Source organism: Littorina saxatilis, linkage group LG3 (assembly GCF_037325665.1).
Source record: "Littorina saxatilis isolate snail1 linkage group LG3, US_GU_Lsax_2.0, whole genome shotgun sequence".
Lineage (NCBI taxonomy): Eukaryota > Metazoa > Mollusca > Gastropoda > Littorinimorpha > Littorinidae > Littorina > Littorina saxatilis.
This window is the reverse complement of record NC_090247.1, coordinates 58,220,737-58,233,750: the sequence shown is the minus strand read 5'-3', so window position 1 is coordinate 58,233,750 and position 13,014 is coordinate 58,220,737. Positions and strand designations below refer to the sequence as shown.

Here is a 13,014-nt window from a genome sequence, read left to right as displayed (position 1 = left end):
CTAAGCTTACTCTTTAAGTAATGTTTCTTACAACAATATGTTGTCAAGTTCTTGGAGCTTGATTGAACAAGTTGAGCATATACGAGGAGTGATGAAGAAGTATGCTCTCTTCATTCGCAACACTCCTTCTATCTGCACTGCGGTTCTAGGCTAATGGTGAAAGCTGTGATGACGCGAGCTTGTCACCGATAATTATTACAATGAAGTGGATATGATAGTGACGGTGTCAGTTGTCACTTGCTGTGATTGCATCGTTCTTTGTGACTGTTGTGTGGTAAACTGATGGCAGATACACAGTATCTAGTGTTTGTGCTACGATACATCATGTAGAGGCCGTACGTTGACACGGGCAAGGCATATATCTGCAGAACTTGGTGTTGTATTGTGTGTGTGTCTGTGTCAACGTGTGTGTTTGTGTATGCACGCGCGCTCATGTGAGTGCGCATGCGTGTATGTATGTATGTATGTATGTATGTATATGTGTGTGTGTGTGTGTGTGTGTGTGTGTGTGTGTGTGAGTGTGTGAGCTTGTGTGAGTGAGTGAGAGAGTGAGTGAGTGAGTGAATGTGTATGTGTGTGTGTGTGTGTGCGTGTGTGTGTGTTTGTGTTTGTGTTTGTGTTTGTGTGTGTGTGTGTGTGTGTGTGTGTGTGTGTGTGTGTGTGTGTGTGTGTGTGTGTGTGCTTAAACTTACTGGGATGTTCTTCAGCGTTTTTTTCTCCATGTTTAGCAACTTGTGCTTCGTAAATCGAAATAATAGTGACAATAGACAAACATAATATAGATAGACAGCCACCTACACAAACAACTATACCGTAACAGTAACACCCCCTCCCCCTCCTCTCACTCTCACAAACGCTCTCTCTCCCTCTATTGATTATGACGTTGCACTCACGCGGTCGAACTAATCATATACAACAGACACAGGCCTGGGGCCCAAGGACTGTTATGCCGGGGTGGAAGTAGAGATAAGCGCCTACTTCCCAAGAAATGCTCCATATGGCATCGTGTCTCCAAACACCCCTGACAGTCAAATCCAGCTCCTGGCCTTCACGTGGCGGGCCCTGTCTTCGACTAACAGGAGAAGGGATGCAGGCGGGTCACTGGCGCCTTAAAACCAGCTGCTTCGGGCAGATGGGGCTCGTCAACCTTGGATGGTCGCTCATCTAGGAGAAGGACAACTCCGATTTCAAAACCCGCACTGCCTTGTGTGCGCCTTGGGAAAGGCAAAGGCTACGAGAAGGAAAACTTCGACGACAAACCCGGGTAGAGTGGACTCGACAGCCCAGCAAGGCAGCTACTCTTGGGGAGGAGGCAACCCTGAGTAAGAACCTCAACCACCGAAGACGGAAGACAGCAGCCAACTTGGCGTGGGGAGAAAATCGGCTGTCTACGCTTCTGCGATAATATGGCCGTACAATTATCTTTGGCATCGAACGCAGAAGAAGAAGAACAACAGACACACACTCAAACACACAGACAAACAAAGACACGGACACAGACTTAAACACACAGACAGACATGGACACACACACAGACACAAACACACACAGGCAATCACAGACACACACAGACACACACTGACACATGCACACACACTGACACATGCACACACACAGACACGCACAGACACACACACACACACACACACACACACACACACACACACACACACAGATACTAAAAGAGGATGAGAAAGATGATCTTTTTCAAGCGCAGAACAAAAACACAACGTTAAGCAGCAACAAAAATCTTTATTAGCGAAAAAGGCCTCCAGAAATGTGTTTATGTGAAAAAAAAAATCACCTCGAAACAATATTTTTGTTTCATTGAATGTGTAATGTAAATGGATGTTTTTACGATGTTAGATAGTGTGTGTGTTATTGAATGTGTATATTTGTGTTAGATAATGTGAGTGTGTGTGTGTGTGTGTGTGGGGGGGGGGGGGCGGGGCGGGTATAGTGGAATAATTATGCTTTAATGGGGATACAACTAAACATGATCTACAATACGCAAATCAGCTGTGATGTACGAATACTTAAAGCTACAATAAAAGAATATCTACCTCTTTATAAAGGATCGTAAAAATACATTCGGAAGTAATTGGTTGTTGTAGCCAGGTATTAATTTTCGACGGCATGCGATATTGCCAAACCACTGAAAAGCAACCGCAACGCTGAATGCTTTGCTGGGTATATTGATTCAACGCACGACGTTCCTTGCTTCTTTCCGTTCATATTACTGTCGACAAAATCGATCTTAACTCTTTTGATGCAATTCCCATAAGGACAACATTTAGAGTCACATGCCTTCGTACTGTCCTGAATATGACAGTTAACAATTCAAGTGTTTCAGTATTTTTTCTTTATTTTTAAATGTAAAATAATTATATTCTTTCACTGGTTTCGTTGCATTTATTTTCTCGATTCATCTGATAAACACAAGTTTCTTGTCAATACAATTCAGAGTACAGCATTTCTTATTTCTGTTTAAACGTACATATACAAAGCACCCAAAATATGCACATAAGCCAAATTCATAATCCGAATAAATGAAAAGTTGCAAAATGTGTTTATGTTAAGACAACATACAATTTACAAGAACAAGTACATCATGAAGTAATCTTAAAGTAATACATTATTTGTATAAAAGTGTACAAATGCTTAAAAAGATAGCACTTCAGTTGTGATAGAGAGGGCGGGGATGTAGCTCAGTCGGTAGCGCGCTGGATTTGTATCCAGTTGGCCGCTGTCAGCGTGAGTTCGTCCCCACGTTCGGCGAGAGATTTATTTCTCAGAGTCAACTTTGTGTGCAGACTCTCCTCGGTGTCCGAACACCCCCGTGTGTACACGCAAGCACAAGACCAAGTGCGCACGAAAAAGATCCTGTAATCCATGTCAGAGTTCGGTGGGTTATAGAAACACGAAAATACCCAGCATGCTTCCTCCGAAAGCGGCGTATGGCTGCCTAAATGGCGGGGTAAAAACGGTCATACACGTAAAAGCCGTGGGAGTTTCAGCCCATGAACGAAAAAAAAAAAGTTGTGATAGGAACCGTTTGATTAAAGCCAAGAGTGATTGAACACTTAAAGTTCAGAGATGTACGTGTTTTAATTATCTTTGCTTTCTGGTGTGCAGAAATAGTCCAGCAGAAAGGAGAAGCACCAGATTATCCCTGTCATTTCATTTCAATTTAAAACGCATGTACACAGCTTATGGTCAACGGTTTTAAATTCGGGTTTCATGAGCGTCAGGGAATTGCAGACATGAGAAGGCTTCCGACCTCCGTGAATTAAACCTGAAAGGACAACTAAGAAGTTTTGTGCGAACAAAAATCCTCGGCAACGAGATGATCCGCACTTACAAATCTGAGACAGTTGCTGTATTCGCTTAACAATTGTGTTTGATCAGTGCCCAAGAGTTTTGCAAAGGGAAGTGGTTGGTGTTCCATGTAATACATTATCAGCAAAGAATAGAACCGTTGTTTAGGAGCCACAGTATGAATTTTCTTAATATTTTTAAAGTAAACTCTCAAAAAACAAAGAAAACAACACAAAAAAGCAGATTGCTGTAGCTCGCATTTCAATTATTTAAAAAAAGCAACTCGTGTAAATCTGGGGAGACACAGCAAGCCATGTGATATCCTCTATGTCCTTTATTGTAGGCATGGGAGCGTACCCGTGCTTCCAGGAAGATTTTTACCCTGTTGTTTTCTAAACTCACTTTGTTTATTAATTCAGTGATGTGTATGCTTTTTGTCCTGGCCCGAATAGGCCTCATCAGCCGTCTCTGGACCCATCCGAGTAGGCATTCAAGCGTACCATGAGTCTGCGGTCATCTTTGACAACGAAGGACGAACAACCTGATCGTGTATTTGTTCGCGTTTACCGCTGTTTACTGAGTTTGTGCTAGGGAACAGTTGTTTTGACTAGTGTGACAAATGAAGTAGTAAAAACCCTGCTGAAATGCACTTGCTTTTGATAAATAATTGTCTGCTTTAAGGTGGTGTCTTGTTAACGTTTGTTTTTTGCTTTGATTTTTCCCCACCACTCCAGAAATCGATCGCATATTATGCCAATGAACCTATGTTAATGAACGTCAAAAACCGATGATTAACTGGTTTGATTTCTTCTCCAAACATATTCTGTGCATGGGGGTTTATAGTTGCATGGCATTTGCCTAGATTGTGTTTTTTGTTTTTTGTTACTGTTTTTTTCTCTTCGATGTCTGTACGCACATTAATTTTCAATTAAGCTTTCACTTTTTCATCAACATTCATTACCAAAAAAATTCAAATTTTGCTGGTTTGGATCCCCATTGAGCCACCAAATCATTAAGCAGATAAGTCATTATCGCCTTCTTTTGGGGCCTGTGGCCATGCGGGGCTCTGAGTTTTGCAGGCTGACTTGTAAAGACTTCAAGGGGAATTGCTTCTGAATCTTTTGCTCGTCAAATATCCGATTCATTATGTTTTCGGGATACATCCAATGCGTCCTTATTCGCCTTTCCTATATTTTTTTCCGTAATGGTTGGTAGCGGTTAAAAGTAAAGGCACAGTAAGCCTCCCGTAAACCATCACAGATAGTGTTAGGCTTTTACACACAGTACAAACACCCTTTCATTTAAACACTCACCGCTTGAGAACATCCTAGGTGCCCTCCGTAAAGAGCGAGCAATTTTCAAAGAATTTATTTTTGCGTGGTTTATCTTTCCCCTGAGTCATCGTGAACCCGTGTGATCCAGTTTCCCTTTTTCACAATGTTGTCGTCAGTTTCTAATTCGCTGTGAGCTTATCTGCAATAGCACGTTATTATGTACCTCTGACTATGCACGAAACGAACGGCTGTGGTTCACAAGAACTCCAGCGATGGCTTTTGACTGTTCAGAGGAACTGGCGTTAGCATAAACCGTCGTCTGCTACGAGAACCACGACCTTGCGTGACCCTGCTTCCGGGCTTTTCTTTTTTCAAACTTTCAAAACTTCGAATTGTACTGATCTTGTCTTGATGAAAAAAGAATTCTTTTATGATTTAAGAATGTTTGTGTAACAAGCTGTCAATTTATTATTTAAGTTTTAAAAGTTAGGTCTATCGCCAAAACGCACCACGGTCCAATTGTGTGAGGAGACAATCCGCAAAATTAATTCTTTGAAAATTGCTCGCTCTTTACGTAGGGCACCTAGGATGTTCCCGTTCGGTGAGCGTTCAAATGGAAGGGTGTTTGTACTGTGTGTAAAAGCCTGACAGTATCTGTGATGGTTTACGGGAGGCTTACTGTGCCTTTAAGTACGCTGCAGAAAATATCTTCTTACTGCTTCCACTGTCACTATTGTGTCTTGCAAGTGTGCCAGGTCCGTTTGGTGGGGTTCCTTTTCCTTGTTCAGTTTTGCCTTCCCCGACCGTCTTTCGTCCATGTGTATTTCCTTCTCCTTCTGACATGTTTCAAGCTGGTGTTTCTCTGATTCAAGGCGTTGCACCTTCTGTTCGGACAAGGTGTAATTGTCTTAAAGTTGAGTAATTTCGGAAACCTTTTCATCAGTTAATTGCATCTCCGCGTCCTCTTCAAGTTTTTTTATTCTCGCCTTCAGACGTATATTTTCTGCCTCGAGTGTCAGCGTTGTGGACTCTTTGTCTTGCTTTAGAGCCTCTAACTGAGCTTCACGTCGTGTGATGTCACTTTCAAGATCTGAATTTCTTGAATTACTCTTGGCTTCTGTATCTTGCAGGTTTTTCTTGTCAAAGTGTAAGACTTTAATATCTCTTTTCAGCTGAGCAATTTGTACATTCAGATTTGTTACGTCATCTTCAAGGGAGCGAATTTTGCTTTCAAGTCGTATTTCATTTTCAGAATCTGACTTTCCAAAGATGGGCATTTTGTATCAGTGCTGATATTTCCCGTTTGATGGGCGTTTTAAAGAGACACGTCTCTGAAAAGAAACAAGACAATCACATTTGAATCGATGAAGAACAGACTGGGTTGTGCAAGTATGAACTAAATCATCGTTTATGTTCTTTGTTTAATTCTCAGACAATTACCGGCCCCCGTAGCGCAGTGGTTAGCGCATCGGGCTGCGGGCCGGGAGGTCGTGGGTTCGAATCCCATCAGGGTCATGTGGGGTTTTCGGGCTACGGTCGGCTCCTACCCAGAGTGGAAGTGCTATGGTTCCTATGGGAAGGCTGGGATCACACAGCCGAGTGTCATTCACTTAACGAATGCGACTTTGAGGGTGCTCAGGTTCTGTATACCTGACCAACACCGCAGGTGCGGCAGTTCTCGGGCCTGGTTGACGCCAGGATATATTATGACAGTAAGCGTAGAGTGCTGCCCTGTCACGTAGTCTCAAACCAAATTGGAAATCCAAAGCATCATTATAATCATCATTAATCATCCAAAAATTATAAATTGTCCTTGCTCTTGTGGCCCTTCATGCCCGGAGCTCTCATGGTGACCTTGGTCTCAGTGTTCCTGTTCCATCCTTCCCTGAATAGTACTTCTGCTGTCAGTCTTCAACGTGTGACGTTCTGGGGGGTCGACGGAGGGACGTGGTGGCGGTCTGCTCTCTGGAGGGGACGCTCACTCAGTCTGGCTCCGCGACTTAAAAGTAAATGTCGTTAGTAGGGGGCATAGTAGGTAGTGGGCTGCGTCCGTTAGCTCGGGACAGACCCACTACTGAACACCGTCGAAGTGACTCAGCAGAAGTGCAGTGTCATCTTCCGAGGGTAGCCTACCGCAGCGGCCCGACATCCCACCCCCTGGAGCGTCTGTAAAATCGACAAGTCTGGCAGCGGAACGAAATTCAGAGGTGGTTGGAACAGCGAGTGCAGGGACGTATGAAAGGGCAAATGGGCCCAAACGGAGCGCTCATTTAAGGGCGAAATAAGAGCGCGCATTTATTGAGGGCGCAGCTTATCGTTATGGGGCAAATAGGCCCAAACGGAGCGCTCATTTAAGGGCGAAATAAGTGAGGGCGCCAAAAAGGAGCGCTCAAGTTAAGGATTGATTGGCTGGTAAAAATAGTTATCAATTTCTGTAGATGCACGCGCATTTATTGTGCCCGCATGTTTGGATCGCGAGTCGGTAAAAAACTTGCAATGGAAACCGTAGTCATTGCTTAATTGCCACCATGGCTTCACGAGAACACAGTTTTAAAGACACCCCGGCTAGATGTAACGGTGATCTCAAAGTGTTTGTAAACAAATTAAAAAATTCCACCAGAAGACCAAGAAGTCGGGATCGTTTGTGTTGATAATCATTGATCTATGTACTGTCAGTGTAGTGCGCCTTATTCATGACAGTGGTTCGACAATTGTGATGTGCGTGTGTTTGTATGTGTGTGTGTGCGTGTGTATGTGCGCTTATGAATATATACATCAGTGAGGGGTTTAGGTAGGATATGTGGGTATGTGTATCAGTGAGAGGTTGATGTGTGTGTGTGTGTGTGTGTGTGTGTGTGTGTGTGTGTGTGTGTGTGTGAAGCGCGATAAATATTATATGTGTGTCTGTGTTCTTGGGAGTTAATCAGTATTAGTATGTGTTTGTGTTGGGGGGGAGGGGGGGGCTTGAGGGGGGGGTGGGGGGGGGGGGTGCGCGTGTATATTTTATTTCGTTAGAAACATGTACAGAAACATGTTCATTCTATGTATTAGGGGAAGGGCTCCTAATATGGACCACTTTTTGTTTCATGCTGATAACTAGGCTGTTTTCTTGCAGAGAAGTTTCATTTTGTGTTTGGTAGTCCTTCTCTCTTAGGTGAAGCGTTAGGCCTAATTACAGTGTAATAGTTTTGTATTCAGCAAAAATTAAATACAGAAAAAATTACAAATGGTCCATATTAGGAGCCTGGGCGCCTAATATGGACCAGTGAAGCGGCCTTCTCGAATCACTGTAAACAGCTCCCTATACTTCAAAATAACATGATACAACTTGGTGGGCAAATCAGACTAATTAAAATATGCTTTAGATTTTATGCTTTAGATTTATCTGTTTCAGGTTGATGAGAGCATTATTTGAAGCACACCAGGAAACTAAAGAAGCATATCAAAAACAGAGTGAAAATAAGTGAAATTATCAACTTCCACGAAAAGAAGACTATTTAAATTGTTATATTTCTTTTAAATCTCGAGGGCTAGTTATAGGTTATTTCCAGCAAGCTTCTTAATGAATTAATGAAAATAGCCTTTAGCTTTTATTTTCTTCGATTTGTTGAAGGTGGTCCATATTAGGGGACTTACACATACTTTGAGATTTTGCAATTATTTTCTGTTTGCAGTAGAAACTCGGTGTCAACACTACTAAAATTTTACAAATACGGTCAAATAATGCTCTCATCAACCTGAAACAAATAAATCTAAAGCATACATTTAAAGCATATTGTAATTAGTCTTACTTGCCCACCAATTATTTTGAAGTATAGGGGGCTCTTTACAGTGATTCGAGAAGGCCGCTTCACTGGTCCATATTAGGCGCCCAGGCTCCTAATATGGACCATTTGTACTTTTTTTGTATTTCATTTTTTGCTGAATACAAAGCTATTACACTGTAATTAGGCCTAACGGTTCACCTAAGAGAGAAGGACTACCAAACACAAAATGAAACTTCTCTGCAAGAAAACAGCCTAGTTATCAGCATGAAACAAAAAGTGGTCCATATTAGGAGCCCTTCCCCTAATACATAGAATGAACATGTTTCTGTACATGTTTCTAACGAAATAAAATATTCACGCGCACCCCCCCCTCCCCCCCCCCCCCCCAACACAGACACATACACATGCTGATTGACTCCCAAGAACACAGACACACATATAATATTTATCGCGCTTTGTAATCAGTAACTCAAAGAAGGCAAATTCTTTTATTGTCAGTATTTTCCCAAACACACACACACACACACACACACACACACACACACACACACACACACACACACACACACACACACACACACATACACACACACACACACACATCAACCTCTCACTGATACACATACCCACATATCCTACCTAAACCCCTCACTGATGTATATATTCATAAGCGCACATACACACGCACACACACATACAAACACACGCACATCACAATAATATTGTCGAACCACGGCCATGAATAAGGCGCACTACACTGACAGTACATAGATCAATGATTATCAACACAAACGATCCCGACTTCTTGGTCTTCTGGTGGAATTTTTTAATTTGTTTACAAACACTTTGAGATCACCGTTACATCTAGCCGGGGTGTCTTTAAAACTGTGTTCTCGTGAAGCCATGGTGGTAAGCAATGACTACGGTCTCCGTTCCGACAATTTTTCCATTGCAAGTTTTTTACCGACTCGCGATCCAAACATGCGGGCACAATAAATGCGCGTGCATCTACAGAAATTGATAACTATTTTTACCAGCCAATCAATCCTTAACTTGAGCGCTCATTTTAGGCGCCCTCACTTATTTCGCCCTCCTTAAATGAGCGCTCCGTTTGGGCCTATTTGCCCCATAACGATCGATAAGCTGCGCCCTCAATAAATGCGCGCTCCTTTCTGGAGCGCGAATCTATAGCTCGCCAAATAAACTGCGCCCTCCTTTTTGGAGCGCGAATCTTAAGAAATGTGATTTGATTGGCTAACTATTTTTACCAGCCAATGAATCCTTAACTTGAGCGCTCCTTTTAGGCGCCCTCACTTATTTCGCCCTCCTTAAATGAGCGCTCCGTTTGGGCCCATTTGCCCTCTCATAGGGACGGGGCGGTGTGAGAGCACAACGGGACAAAGAAACAGGTGTAAAAGACGGGAAAAAAAAAAAATTCTCAGACAATTTTAAATGCAAATGTATTTGTGGCAGAAAAAAATGCTTAATGAAGTACGACACCGATACATGCACAGGCTGGCGATGATTTCGTACCGCTGATATCACAATGTTACCGAGACAAATTTGCTCTCGACATTTATTTTAGGTTCATCGGGAGACATATATAGAAATGACAGAATATCTAAGTGACCCAATTATTCGCAACATGACCTATTCTCAAAGCTCATTTCGCTTTTGACATAAGAGATTTCCCTTTGGAAAAGAGGGCAATAAAAACACTTCTTGGTTTGTTTAGTCGTTGTCGTTTTTCTTTAACTGTCTATTCATCATTCGCAGTTTTTAAAATCATAGTTTGGCTCTAGGTATGATGGGAAAAGGAGAGTAGAACATGCCTTTTAGGGTCAGTCTTGAGAGTGGGCAACTTAAAATGTGCAAAGAGCGTCGTTTTCCCGAACTAAATCCTTCAAATCTCAACACAAAATGGAATTTTTGGTAGGGAAATCTTTTTATGCAATGGCGCCTTTTGGCGATTTCGTCCGTGATCTGAACGAAGGCTTGACGTCAATACAAATCAAGAGAGACATTCTAAAGCTGAAGAAAAGTTGTTCCTACAATCGTGTTTAATCATCAAATACGTTAGTTTTTTACACTCACACATAATTTGATGTATGCTGATTACGGAAAGACATATTGCCTAAATCTTACAACATTGGATGCTGACACTCTATAACTATCATAAACTTGGTCAAAAAATGATTGCAAAAGATTTCGCAACCAAATTAAGTCCTTAATTCTCGTATTATTTCATCCAAACTCTTTATGCCAGTAAAGGCCGTTTACTTGAATATCTGGATTACCTTTCAGATTAAAGATTTCTTTTACAGGTATCGCGTGACCGCGGCTCAAATAAGGGTACCCTCACAATAGACTGGACAAACACGGAAGGGCCCAATTAAAAATCAGGGCCGGACTACCGGGGGGGTTATGGCCTAGCCTAAACATGTACCTTACTTATTTAATTTTTTTTAGTATTGCTTATTTTATGCCGTTTCATGCAAGGAGCGACCATTTTCCTATCTCAGAATATGACCTACCCATCAGCTTCAGGGGGCTTCGCCCCCTGACCCCCACAACGAGGTGTGGGGGGGGGGGGGGTTCTAGGGTTTCCGGACCCCCCCCAAAGCCAAAAAATAAAAATATTGAATGAGGTATGCATTTCTTTATTTTACATTGAGTTTCAATTTTTGGGGTATTAATCAGTGACAAAATCTGCTGCCTGAAACTGGTAATGATCATCCTCAGAATGCACCAGATTGCACCATTTTGCATCCTTTTTTTCAAAATGTTCCGGGGGGGTATGCCCCCAAACCCCCCTAGCAAGCTAGGCGCTTCGCGCCGTCGGCTCGGCGCTTCGCGCCTTCACACCCATATTTTCACAATATACTTTTGAAAAAAAACACCCATAAAATGAACTGATCCGCCCCTGCCGCCAGGGGGGACATCCCCCTGGGCCACCACTGGCAACCCCCCCCCCCCCTCCTCTTTGCCTAGTCCGGCCCTGAAAATCGACACTAAATCACAATAGACAAACTTTTGAAACGTTTACATACGAGAAGAAAGCCACATCCATTATCTACCCAGAAAAAGTTATTTTGTTTAGCTAGCTTGCGTATTGCGTTTGCTATGCTATTCCGACTGATGCAAGTGTCGATCGCACGAGCTATCAAAACCGGGAGTCATTTTTTTGTTAGGGATATTGTGACATAAAGCTCTGGAGTTCAGCACTGACTTCGTAGGTTGCTTTGAAACTTTCAGAATATTTTACCAACATACTCGGGACGTACTTCGAGCAAAAGTTGGGATCGTTCGCGTATTTGTTCAGATGTGACGCAATGTTTCAAAACATATTTATAAACTCGTCATTGGATTGTTCACTTGCGTCCAAAACGATCAGGACTTCACTTGTCTTGAGAAAAATGATTGATACAAACACTGGAAAAGTGTTTTATGCCCATAAGCACTGACGCACATTTGCTAGGCCTGTAAACACGCCTGATATTTTAGGGATGATCATGGTGCCACAGCAATGCCCAGCCAAGCGTGACCGCAGCGTGTTTTGAGAGGCACCCAGAGATACAGCGTGAACGTTCCATTTTTTCTGATGTGTTTGTATTATTAGCAAATTCACGTCAGTGGTTCAACACAAATGAAACTTCGACAGTATCTGCATCAATCATTTATCTGAAGACATGCAAAGTCATGATTTTTTTTATACGGGTGAACAATGCAATGACGAGTTTAAAAACTTGTTTTGGAAACATTGCGCCACATCTGAACGAATACGCGCAACGATCCCAAATTTTGCTCGAAGTACGTCCCTAGTATGTTGGTAAAATATTCTGAAAGTTTCAATGCATTCTACGAAGTCAGTGCTGAACAACAAAGCTTTTTGTTACAATAACCCTACTCATGACGAAAACATGCCCGTTCTTGACCGCTTTTGCGATCTAGCAGAGAATCAAAACCAAACATACGAACACGGGTACATAAGGATGTACATCAACTGTCGCAGTGATACCCTACTCACTGCCATGTTCCAAATAGTCACAGTATGTACCTTAAGAGGACACATTATTTACTTCATTCTTTAGCAACAATAACGTGTTTCATCCAGGTACGACGATGAGCCTTATAATAAAGGAAAGTGCAAGGTCTTAGAAACACAACAGTACCAAAATCAAGAGTACTGGTCAAGAAACAAAAGAAACACAGACGAACGAAGCAATTTAAAACTAACTTTTGTACCTTACAGTTCATTTTACCTTTATGCTAAATCAACATTAACATTAAAATAACAGAGAAAACACCAAAGGGCGTTACAAGAGACCCCTAAAACAGACAAACAAGCAAGCAACAAAACACAACCAAACAAACAGAGTAATAAGTATTAGAGTCTCTCTTTTTCTCTGTCTGTCTGTCTGTCTGTCTGTCTGTCTGTCTGTCTGTCTGTCTGTCTGTCTGTCTGTCTGTCTGTCTGTCTCTCTCTCTCTCTTTCTCTAAGAGCGAACAATAAACTCTATCCATGCCTTAAATCACGTATCTTTACCAAGAGTTCTCACTTAAACGAATAGCAAGATGAAAACATGTACTAACTGACATCGTCACAGAGGTCTCCCTCATTTACCTGCATTCGGTCTTCTCGGCCTCGATGGAAC

At 42.3% G+C, this 13,014-nt stretch overlaps 1 protein-coding gene across 1 annotated transcript in view; it reads right to left on the bottom strand.

Moving 5' to 3' along the window:
* The window catches only part of LOC138962781 (apolipoprotein D-like), a 9,176-nt gene extending 9,015 nt beyond the window's left edge, over window positions 1-161 (bottom strand). The window contains exon 1 of the mRNA XM_070334739.1: window positions 1-161. This exon is cut by the window's left edge and continues 178 nt beyond it. The gene's annotated coding sequence lies outside the window, so the exon portion shown is untranslated.
* Between the last annotated feature and the right edge of the window lie 12,853 nt (window positions 162-13,014).